The sequence below is a fragment of the Crocuta crocuta genome, unplaced genomic scaffold (assembly GCF_008692635.1).
Source record: "Crocuta crocuta isolate KB4526 unplaced genomic scaffold, BGI_CrCroc_1.0 scaffold15, whole genome shotgun sequence".
Classification (NCBI taxonomy): domain Eukaryota; kingdom Metazoa; phylum Chordata; class Mammalia; order Carnivora; family Hyaenidae; genus Crocuta; species Crocuta crocuta.
Genome location: NW_027530508.1, coordinates 883,510 through 896,252, shown reverse-complemented (window position 1 = coordinate 896,252; position 12,743 = coordinate 883,510). Strand labels below are relative to the sequence as shown.

At 43.4% G+C, this 12,743-nt stretch overlaps 1 long non-coding RNA gene across 1 annotated transcript; it reads left to right on the top strand.

The window, feature by feature from the left end:
* Window positions 1-6,938: 6,938 nt before the first annotated feature.
* Window positions 6,939-12,367, top strand: LOC144233872 (uncharacterized). Its single transcript, XR_013335788.1, has 2 exons — window positions 6,939-7,004; window positions 12,108-12,367. It is a non-coding gene; the product is annotated as an uncharacterized LOC144233872 (long non-coding RNA).
* Window positions 12,368-12,743: the final 376 nt, after the last annotated feature.

Genomic DNA, 12,743 nt, shown 5'->3' with positions numbered 1-12,743 from the left:
GAGCTCCCCTTAGAGACCTTTCTCCTCCCCACAGCTCCCAGTCACCAACCACCTTCTCCGGGTTGGTCCTTCCTGGGTTTCACCCACCAACTCCCTGGGTCCCTCCTCTCCGACTCTAATGACAGAGCCTAGACCCGGGATGCCTGCAACTCAAACCACAGCGAGTCTTCTTTATGGACAAGCTCTTCCCTACCCAGACTGATGTAGACTGCTCATCCGCCTTCCATGGTTGCTTATTTTTTTCAGGATGAAACTTACTTCTCTTACTCTGGCACCTTCATCTTAATGCTAATTTCCCTCTTCAAATTTATGTTTCAGAGCTCTTTTATGTCCTATTTTAATCAGTGTGTCCTGAGCACTAAATCTGCAGTTAGCTGTCTGTGTTCTGCCGCATCCCACTCCAGATACCTTGCCTTCCTTTTCTACTTAAACAATACTACATCCTTCAGAGACTTATCTGGATGGACTCAGAAATCACCCTGAGTCCTCACTTATTATGATTCACAGGTGAAGGCAGAAACCGAAAGGGGGGCGCATGGAGAGAGGGAGAGAGAGAAGTAAAGGAGACGGAGAGAAAGAACACATCAAAGACAAACGAGCACTTCACTGAGATGCACAGATTTCCCAGGGACCTGCCAGTCAGCCTTGTCTGGCTGGACACACCAACATGATAGCAGGGGGCCTAAGTCAGAATAGATGACAAACTTTTCATCAGAGAGAACCATTCTGGCCATTGTCCTATAAGCAAAAATAAAGCTGGAAATTAGAAGGATGCAACAAAGCAGCAGGTCTTGGAAGATGGCCAACAATCCCAATTTGAGTTCACATCGAAATCGAATATTAGTGCCACTGAGTTGCACACTGGAAAATGGTAAATTTTATGTTAGGTATATTTTTACCACAATTAAGAAATGCAGGGGAAAAAAGAAAGAGAAAAGAAAAATGAAGAGGGGCGCCTGGGTGGCTTAGTCAGTTAAACGTCCGACTTTCGCTTGGGTCACGATCTCGCAGTTCGTGGGTTTGAGCCCCGTGTTGGGCTCTGTGCTGACTGCCAGCTCAGAGCCTGGAGCCTGTTTCAGTCTGTGACTCCCTCTCTCTCTGACCCTCCCCTGCTCACGCTGTCTCTCTCTCTCTCTCCTAGAAATAAATAAAACATTAAAAAAAAAAGAAAAATGAAGAAAAGAAGGGGAATATCTATGTATTGAAATCCCCATTCCTAAGAATTTAGAAGAATGTACTTGTTGGGGGGGGTGGGTGTTGAAGAATGGGATGGTTGAAGGAGAAAAGTTTTGGGTGATGTTGATAAATATTCTTTATAGTTTTTCAAGACCCAGTGTTCTGGCACAAATCCGTAAACTGGATCAGACAGAAGGCAATTTCTGGAAGAGAGGAATAAGCATCTGGACACTTTTTATAAACACCCCCTTGGCACCAGGATGGTGTGCTTGCTGCTGACGTGTTTTGGCCAGGGCATGAGCGGTCTGAAGAGAAGCATGCTGGGTATGAGGGCCAGGCTTGTCCTGAGTCCCACTGAGTAGGGGAGGAAGGGAAACACTTTCTTGCTTCCTACCAAAGCCTGCTGCAAGGGAATGATAAGTTTGGTTGAGTGAGAAAAGCCTGGAGGAGGTACAATGTTGCAGAGATGGTCCAGCTTTCTCTCCACGAGAGGAAACAGTCTCAGGTCCTCCCAGTTGGAGGAAGGAATGCAGTGCTCCCCAGCACAGCATCCTGTCAATAGCTGGAGGCTCCGGCCCCAACTTCGCCAAGGCTTTAAGAGCAACCATGGCACCTACTTTTAGGAAGCCTGGAGTCAGACAGGGAAGAGCTCTCACTGTCCTCGGTGACCTCTGAGAAGTAGAAATGTGGTTGGAAATATCATTCAGGGACAGGAGCTTCTGGGGGAAGCCAGGAATTGCTCGCTTTTCCCAAACAAGCCTGAGTCAAACCTACCATTTCCAGGCAGCCTCGGTCAGTGGGGGCGTGGGGAGGGTTATCCTGTCTCCAACGATCTGATGGGAAGCAAGACATTGAACCCACCCCTCAGCTAAGGCCTTCCCACTCCTATAGATCAAAACAAACTGGACTCAGCACCCGAAGGTCACAGCATCTGATGGCCCAAAGCATTCCCTGGGCGATTTCTGTGGACCTTAGAGGGCCACCTTCCTCATGGTCCTTTTGATCCCAACTTCTGTATCCAAACATCAAATCTCTACTCTGTTCCTATGTAACAACTTGCGTGCACTAAGACCTTTCACTGTTTTCCCCCAAATTGTTGCCACACCCAGAGGTTTATTCCCCTTATGGAAGGTTTGAGGGGTCCTGTACCCATCTTCCAGTGATCTTAAAAGTTCTCTCTGTGTCTCCCTCTCCCCCTTTCCTCTCTCCTTCTCTCCTCTCCCTCTCAGGAGCCAACTCTGTCCTTGTTTTAGCAGAGTGTTTTTCTGCCTCCACTTAGATTTTGGCACCTGCCGATGGTCCTGCCCACGGCTGCTCTGTTCCACCCCAACAGGCTTCTCCAGGCAAACCTCCCAAAGAAACACGATGCTCTCTGCAAGAGGACTTCTGATCAATTCAAGTTTCTGCATCTCTTTAATTAGAAACAATTTAGTCAAACCGGGAGAGAGGCATTTTATCATCAATTAGCCAAATTATTATCTCTTACAGGGTAACGTAAATCAAAAAGAGAATGGAAATGATTAACCTTGCAAATATTTGAGATGCAGAACCCTCAAATCTTCAGATCAAAGATGTTTTTTAAAGAAGGATTAAAATGCAAACCCCATCAAAGTGTGTTTTAAATCAATGCCTCTAAAATTTCGGTATGCATACAGATCCCCGGGGGATCTTGCTAAATGCATATTAGAATTCAGCAAGACTGAAGTGGGGCCAAAGTTTCTGCCTTTTTTTTTTTAAGTTTATTTATTTATTTTTGAGAGAGAGAGAGGGAGAGAAGAGAGCACAAGCAGGGGAGGGGCAGAGAAAGAGAGAGGGAGACAGAAAATCCCAAGCAGGCTCTGCACTAAAAGTGCAGTGACGTGGGGTTCGAACTCATGAACCTGTGAAATCATGACCAGGGCTGAAACAAAGAGTTGGATGCTTAGCCGACTGAGTCACTCAGGTGCCCCAAGTTCTGCATCTTTCATAAGCTCCCAGGTGATGCTGTTGCTGCAGGTCCATGGACCATACTTTGAAAAGTAGTCATAGATCAGTGGTTTTCAAAGTTACAGCTACTGGAATTACCTGGGGGAGCTTAAAAAATATTAATGCCTGGACTCCACTCCAATATTCTCATGTGATCGAGAATGGTTGAACATTAGTATTAAAAAAAAATCCATCTTCAACTAAGGGGGTTGGGAAAACTGGAGAGCTACATGCAAAAGAATGAAACTGGACCACTTTTTTTTTTAATGTTTTTTTTTTTTAATTTATTTTGAGGAGAGAGAGAGACAGCGTGAGCAGGGGAGGGTCAGAGAGAGAGGGAGTCACAGACTGAAACAGGCTCCAGGGTCTGAGCTGGCAGTCAGCACAGAGCCCGACGCGGGGCTCGAACCCACGAACCGCGAGATCATGACCTAAGCGAAAGTCGGACGCTTAACCGACTAAGCCACCCAGGCGCCCCTGGACCACTTTCTTATACCACACACAAAAATAAACTCAAAATGTGTTAAAGACCTAAATGCGAGAACTGCAACCATAATAATCCTAGAAGAGAGCACAGGCAGTCATTTCTCTGGTGTTGGCTGTACAACTTTTTTCTAGATAGGTCCCCTGTGGCCAGGGAAACAAAAGCAATAATAAACTATTGGAACTACATCAAAATAAAAAGCATCTGTACAGCTAAGGAAACAATCAACAAAACTAAAAGACAACTTATTGAATGGGAGAAGATATTTGCAAATGATGTATCTGATAAAGGGTTAGTACCCCAAAATGTATAAAGAATGTATACAACTCAACACCCAAAAAGCAATCTAAATAAAAAAGAGAGAAGATGTGAACAGACATTTCTCCAAAGAAGACATCCAGATGGCCAACAGACACATGAAAAGATGCTCAACATCACTCATCATCAGGGAAGTGCAAATCAAAACCACAATGAGATATCACCTCACACCTGTCAGAATGGCTAGAATAAAAAATACAAGAAATGAGTGTTGGTGAGGATGTGGAGAAAAAGGAGCCTTCATGTACTGTTAGTGGAAATGTAAACTGGTGCAGTCACTCTGGAAAACAGTTTAGAGTTTCCTCAAAAAATTGAAAATAGAATTACCATATGATCCAGTAGTTGTACTACCGGGTATTTACCCAAAGAATACAAAAACACTAACTGAAAGGGATATAGGCACCACTATGTTTATTGTAGCATTATTTACAACAGCCAAATTAGGGAAGCCCAGTGTCCACTGATAGATGAATGGATAAAGACGATGTGGGATATATACAATGGAATATTGGTCAGCCATCCATAAAAAAAAAAAAAAAGAATGAAATCATGTTATTTGCAACAACATGGATGGATCTAGAGTATAATGCGAAGTGGAATAAGTCAGAGAAAGACAAATACCATACAATTTCACTCATATGTGGAATTTAAGAAACAAAACAAATGAACAAAGGGGAAAAAAGAAACAAACCAAGACAGAATCTTAACTATAGAGAACAAACAGATGGTTACCAGAGAGGAGGTAGCTGGGGGGGATGGGTGAAATAGGTGAAAGGGATAATAGTATGCTTATCTTGATGAGCACTATGTAATATACGGAATTGTTGAATCATTATATTGTACACCTGAAAAATATAACACTGTATGTTAATGGCACTGGAATTTAAAAAAAATCCAAGGGGCTCTGATGTATGGCTAAGATTGAGAACCAGTGCCCTAAAGTAAGCGTCAAGCACATGGATTAATATTTTATCATTTCTTTCGTTTTTTAAATGTTTATTTAGTTTTGAGAGAGAGCGAGAGAGCACATGCTTGCACATGAGAGAGCGCCGGAGGGGCAGAGAGAGAGGGAGACAGAGGATCCAAAGCAGGCTGTCAGCACAGAGTCCAATGTGGGGCTCAAATTCACAAGCTGCAAGATCATGACCTGAGCCGAAGTCGGACACTTAACTGACTGAGCCACCCAGGTGCCCCTTATCTTTTCTTTTCTTTTTTTTTTTTTGCTTTCACTTCTTTATTTATCTTTTGGAAGTTCTTTTTTTTTTTTTTTTTTGGTTTTTATTTATTTATTTAGTTTTATTTTTTTTATTCTATTTTATTTTTTACAAATAGTTTATTGTCAAATTAGTTTCCACATATGTAGTAATTGACATAGGTGGCTAGGAAGAAGACCGTCTTCTCCTAAAGGAGAGACCAATTGCCACATTCCCAGTAGTCCTGAGGGCCATAAGGAGACTCATGTAGGAACTCAGCTCTTTGATTGTGGTGGTGACAGAAAATGACTTTGTTATCTGAAGCCAATTTAAAACGATATGCTAATTAGGGGCACCTTGGTGGCTCAGTCGGCTGAGCATCTGATTTAGGCTCAGGTCATGATCTCATGGTCCATGTCGGGCTCTGTGCTGACAGCTCAGAGCCTGGAGCCCGCTTCTGATCCTGTGTTCCCTCTCTCTCTGCCCTCCCCTGCTCAAGCTGTCTCTTGCTGTCTCTCAAAAATAAACAAACATTAAAAAAAATTTCTAAAAGGATATGCTAATTAATAAAATGACAAATCAAGCTAAAACAAAAAGAATAAAAGAACAAAGTGGTAAGATGTAAAAAAAGGTCTAAATTAATATACAAAAAAGTAAATTTTAGGACAAATTAGATACAGTAAGAGTGAATGTTTATAATCAAAAATTAAGCTGCATTACACTCAGGTTGCATATATGAAATACCCAATATTTGATCATGTGAAACAAATGATAACAAATTCATATGGCTCAAAAATAATGTGGTTAAAAACCAGACTTAATGATAAAGCAAAACAAGATGAAAGGCTAAGCATCAGCCTCAGAGAGAAGACCCTCTGGCAGAGCAAGAGCAGTGCTTTGGCTGGGTGCCCACTTCTCTATTCTAAGCTGGTCTCACTGAGGCCTGGGACCTGGGGTGACAGGGACCCCAGGGAAGCAGGCTCTTGGCACTGGCTTTCTGGTGTTTGTTTGGCTGTGTGGCCTGGGACACCTGCCGGGACCCTTAAGGTTCTCAGAGAGCACTACTAGACGGTTAAGTAGCAAGTTGTTTATTCTGACCGACTGGCAAACAGCCTGTAGTCTGCCAAGATTCCTACTAGACAAGGCTCGGAGGAGGGTACTGTTGGCAGGCTGGTCAAATTTGCAGATTAAATTCAATTTATTAAACATTTATTAAATTCCTCCTCTGTGCCAAGCCCTCTAGAGGGCACTGGGGATATGGCAATAAACAGGAAATCAGAGTGGAATCTTTAAGGGCTGGTGGGGTTAGGGCCCTGGAATGGGGTGAGGGAGCGCGGCAGGTTGGGTCCCCCAGGAGTGGACTTTGAGATGAGGTTTTAGCATACGGAGCTGCTGGAGCTCTGGGCATCGCACTCTGTGAAAGGGAAGGAATCAGGATCAGGTGCTGGGAGAAGTTGGACTGCAGCGCAGTCTCAACCAAGGCCTCAGCTGACCAGTGCGGAGCTCTGAGCCTGGAATGGCCCTTCACGGTTGTCTGATGTCACAAGCGGAGTCTTGAGCCTCTATAACCCCCAATGACCAGTCATTGGATGTGACTGTCCTCTTGGAGGAGGTAGCTCTCTCCAGCCAAGGGTAGTTTCCAGGAAGAGATAACGGCTCAGGGAAATCAGCCAGAAGCGCTCTCAGCAGCTGGGACAATAAGTTCTGACGGGGAATCTGGTGTTACGTCATAATGTCCATTACAGGTAGTGTCTTAGTTTGTTCACATTTCTCTAACAAAATACCACAGCCTGGGAAGCTTATAAACCACAGAAATTTGCTTCTCATGGTTCTGGAGGCTGGAAGCCCAGGATTGGGGTGCTAACATGGTAGGACTCTGGTGAAGGCGCTCTTATGGGTTGTGACTGCGACATTCCATTGTGTCCTTACATGGTGGAAGGGAGGGAGGGATCTTTCTGTGGTCTCTTTTTGTTGTTTTTCTTTTCTTTCTTTTCTTTTCTTTTCTTTTCTTTTCTTTTCTTTTCTTTTCTTTTCTTTTCTTTCCTTTCCTTTCCTTTCCTTTCCTTTTCTTTTCTTTCTTTTTTTCTTATGTTTATTTATTTTTGAGACAGAGAGAGACAGAGATTGAGGTGGGGAGGGGCAGAGAGAGAGGGAGACACAGAATCCAAAGCAGGCTCCAGGCTCTGGGCTGTCAGCACAGAGCCCAACATGGGGCTCGAACCCATGAACCGTAAGATCATGACCTGAGCCAAAGTCGGATGCTTAACTGACTGAGCCACTCAGGCACCCCTATTATTATTATTTAAATTTTTTAAACATTTATTCACTTTTGAGAGACAGAGAGAGACAGAATGCAAACAGGGGAGGGGCAGAAAGAGAGGGAGACATAGAATCCGAAGCAGGCTCCAGGCTCCGAGCTAGCAGCACAGAGCCCAACACAGGGCTCGAATTTGGGGCCTCTTTTATAAGGGCACTAATCTATTGATTTGGACTCCACTTTTAGAACCTAATCACCTCCCAAGGACTGCATTTCTAATATCATCATCTTGGGGTTAAGATTTTAACATATGAAATTTGGGGAGGAGGATACATAAACATTCAATCCATAGCAAGTAGTGATAAAAAAAAATGGCTAGATAGAGTCATTCTGTACAAGATCCTGAATGTGAAGTGAATCAATGAATGGTTAGTTGACTGGATCGTCCCTACTAGTCATCTATGAAGCACCAATAAAACAAACTCACCTTTGATGGTCCAGGCAGACATGATGTATCCCCAGTGAAATGAGCAAAGTCTTGAGTTGGGTGGCACGTGGAAGATGTGTGATGCGCCACTCTCCCATCTGGGCTCCATATACTCACAATGGCATGCGGAGGGACAAGGGTGAGGCGAAGTGTGGAGACCAAGCAGGTCACTGCCGTGTTTGCAGAATCAGTGGCTACTTGGTACAGAGGAGAAAAGACTCTGTGGAGAGGGCGTGAAACTGTCTCAGAGTGGACCTGGGGAGGAAGGCAGACCACCCTTAATGGAGGGAAGACTTTGTGTCAGTAGCAGGCAACAGTTCCTATGGTGAGAATTGCTAGACAAGGGAGTGGGGTGAACTTCTCTCCCCTGGTGACAGCTTAAAAGATGTAACATGATCAGAGGAAATTTTTTAAATGAAATACGGAGATATTGCTAAGTAAAACTCACTTTGGCCATTCCTTGTAGTTGGAGACTAAGATATGATAAAAGAATGATAAAAAAGAAATTTTTACAGATTTCCTAGAAACTATAAGAAGAAACTGGAGTGGGGTTGGGAGAGTTTCTGCAGAGGACAGTCGCAGGGATCAAAAGGGAAAGGGCTTGAAATACGGATAAAAGGGAATGAACTGAAACCATATGTCCAAGATATTTTTGGGCACAGCACCTGCTGTTGCCAACAGGCACATGGTGAACCCACAATGCATCTCCCGAGGGCCTACATAGAGACCTCACCTGTGGAAGGAAGCCTTAGGGAGTTCTTAATCTCACTCATTCAATGGCAGTCTGAGGAAGCCGATGGGCTTATTTCAGTATCATGTTTTTACATTCATGACACAAAATACTGAGATTACAAATACAGTTCTCAAAATATTAGCAAGACATGTTTATAATATAGCATAACACATTACAGAACCATATCTAGTAGTGGATTTAATAACTATGTATCTTTCAAGTAGTGCTAAACACAAGTATCTTTAAAGATATCTTCACAAAGGTATGTTCAAGCATCATGGGATATGAAAAAAATGTGTGATTTGCTGACAAAAGCATGGGTCTTGCCAATACTACTGTGGGTTGTTACCTACATTCATAATTGAGGGAAGTGCTAAGTGTTATTATATTAATGGAATATTAGTTTAGCTACACATTAGTTAAGGTTTTTTTTCACCCCAGTTCAGGGACCCCCCAAATCCTGTCCCATCTGAGGACCCCAGATCAAGGGTCCCTAGAGTGACCACAGTAGGGAGGCAGCAGTCAACAAGGCTGGGGAGCCGTTGGTGGGTCAGATGTCAAAGGACCCACACTATTGATTAGAGTCTGGGGAGTCTCTGCTATTGCCTACCCTCCATAACTCTATACCCCTTTCTAGCATTCAAGGTTCTTTCTTTTTAATCAGACATGGAACCATCATCCCAATGAGAATAAAGGTAGTAAATAAAATTTTTTGATTTCACTTCTGCGAAGATTTCCCCTGGGGAAGAGTTAAAATCTCTGGACAAGGATGGAATTAGGACTGAGATCTGGAAACGATAAGTTCGGGAGAAGGTTTGAACCCAAAGAACACCTTTCCCACCTTTCCCCAGCATGTGTTGTTCATTCAGAAACAGAAGAATGTTGGGGGGCTTGGGAGGCTCAGTTGGTTAAGCATCTGACTTAGACTCAGGTCGTGATCTCACCATTTCGGGGTTCATTCCGGGGTTCAAGCCCTGGGTCGGGCTCTGTGCTGACAGCTCAGAGCCTGGAGCCTGTTTCAGGCTCTCTGTCTCCCTCTCTCTCTGGCGTGCGCGCGCGCGCGCACACACACACACACACACACACACCACGCCAGCGCGCGTGCTCTCAAAAATAAACATAAAAAGAAAAAAAAAACACAGAAGAATCTTTTCCAGAATCAGGGACCCTTGAGCTAAGTTCTAGGGATTTCATGTTCCACATTCCTTTCTTGTGTCAGTTCACAGTGTTTCATAGAGATGTATTTATATCAGAAAATAGCCAGATTTCACGTTTGAGATTTATCAAACCTGGTGTGATAGAATGAATCATTGATCTCAATTCTCCACTTCCTGTATACCTCCATGCCCTTGCTAGCGCTTCCTAGTGGTCAGAGTTACTCCCTGACCCCTTGACGCTGATCATGATCATGTGACTTGTTTTGGCCAATGGGATGTTAGCAGACAGGGTATACTCAGAGTGCCTGCGCAGTTGGGAGTTGCCTTTGGTGCTCAATGCCTTTTGTCGTGGGAAGAGCATTCCCTGGGTAACCACCCCGCGTGGAAAATATGGAGACACGTAGAGTATATCTGGACCTGGCCTGTAGCCTGGAACTAAGTCCGGCTGAGCCAGCCTTAAATTAGCCAACTTGCAGCTGTGGGGGCCTGAGAACTCAGTGCTTTTTGCTGTATACCCCTGACTTTGGGAGGTGGTTTTTATCCACAGCATGATTCTAGGTAGAGTTAGTACACCTAGCAATGTATTCTCAACGCAGTATGGTTTACAATAAACTCACGCTTTAATTTATTCGTTGCTTAAAATCCTCTAATACAAAGTTTATGCTAAAAAAAAAAGGTGCCTATTCGTTTAAGTTCGATATTTATATATTTTTAGACTCTGGCAGTTGGTCACTCAAGATATTTCAGTGCATTGAATACACATAAGCTGATATAACGCAGGAGAAAATAGTGGAGTGGTAGTGAGGGAAGCACAGAAGACTGTTAGATGTTAAATTCAGCAAATATTTATAGAATTCCTAATTATATGCAAGGTACTTTTCAAGGTACTAGAGATGGGCGGGTAACAATCCCTGCCTTGTTGGAGCTTTTCCTCCTAGCTTTCCCTTATTGGATATGGGAATTACTCTGTTCCATAGCAAAACAGGTCTCTCCATATCGAACCATAAATTATGGGAGTGAAATCGACAGGAAGAATAAGGAAAGTTCACACCCACTGAGACTTCAGTATGTGGAACGGACCATATCATGAAGGGAAAAAGTAAGAAATGGGTGGACACTCAGGAAATAAGTAGCAATGAGTTTTATTCAAAATGGGGGAGAGAAGTTTATCTCCCAAATGGAAAACCTAAAATAAATAAATAAAGTCAAATCAGAGAGAGGAAGTGGCTTTTTTTCTTGCCAGGCATTGACCCCAGTGTCAGGAAAAAGAAGAGAAATGGACTCTTAAGTTGTTATTAAACAGTTATGGCCTCTGCCTCCTGGGTAAGGTAACCAGAGACTCTGTTACTAACCATACATATGTTGTCACATGTTCTCTACTTCTTCCAGGAACTTTTTGCCCGAAGAGTTGTAAGGCTATCCTAGGCAACCTGAGTGATCTGTCTAAAATATCCACTTTATTGGGCAGCCCTAGTGCTGGTTCTGGCCTTCACTTCTGGCCACTTACTTCCCAGACATCTGCAGAAGAAGTGAGAAAGACAGATAATTTGGCAACCTAGTCAACATCTAAATATATGGAAGATTCTGGAAACAACAATGGCATAAAGAAAGTATACATTTATTTCTCACTCACATGAAAATATGGGCAAGCTGTCCACGATTGGTACAGTGTTCCATGCTCTCGGGACTCAGGATTCTTCTCCTGTTGCTGCTCCTTTTGTGGCTTTGACCCCTTGTCCAAGATGGCAGCATTTACACTCCAGGCAGCACAATAAAGAATAGGCCAAAGAAGAAGAGAAAAGGGGATATTTCTGCTGATTCTTAGGGAAGAGACAATACTGTCATTTTACATCCCAGTGGCTGGATTTTATTTATTTATTTATTTATTTATTTATTTATTCCAGAGATTGAGAGAGAGAGAGAGAGAGACAGCGTGAGCAGGGAAGGGTCAGAGAGAGAGAGAGGGAGACACAGAATCTGAAGCAGATTCCAGGCTCTGAGCTGGCTGTCAACACAGAGCCCGATGTGGGGCTTGAACCCACGAACTGTGAGATCATGACCTGAGCCGAAGTCAGATGCTTAACCTACTGAGCCACCCAGGCTCCCCCGAGTGGCTGGATTTTAAACATCTTGCTTCTCTCAGCCACTTCTGGAGGTTGAAAAAGAGTAATCTTTTTGGGTAGCTACGTGTCCAGCCAAAAATTAGGGGATCCAGCCCAAGAAAACAAAGGGTAGACACTGGGGATGGGTTAGTCAGAATAGGGAAGCTATGCTGTGGTACAAAGAAACCCTAATATCTCAGTGGCTTGACGTAACTAAGCTTTATTTCTTGCTCAGGAACCTAGGTTGACGTACATTCTACTATCACTGAGCTGAGTCACCTAGAACCCAGGACCTCTGGGACAACTCTAATAAGGAAGAGAAGTCACGGCGGAGGACACGGGCTCCTGAATGCTTCAGCTCACTAGTGGTATAACCTCATTTTTGCTCTCAGCACCTCTGCCAGAGCTAGTCACGTGGTCTCCATCTAACCAGCAAAGGAGCCTGGGAAACATTTGATTATTATCAGTGAACAATAAATATCTAAGTATCTCTGCCATGGGTTAAAACATGTATCTGTATCGCTTCTTGGCCATTTGGCTAAGAATCAAGTGTAAAAAAATGCATATGTGTATATGCATATACAATGATTAATTGCTAGAGCAAATTGAAGTTTTGATTGAACACATCAGCATTTAACATTCCTTTCTTCCTCTCAGCTGGCTTACATGTGGCTTGGAGCCTCAGTTTCCTTCTAGCCCTGTCAATTTGCACTTTTCTTACATCCACAGTCTTGAAGAAACACCATGAGAGCTGATGCTAGATTTCCCATCTGACACAGAGGAGGTCTCCTTTTAAACAATAATAAAAATAGCCTCCATTTATGTTGCTGTTTCTTCCCCCTTTGTCTCGTCTATTGAAAGAGCCAATTAA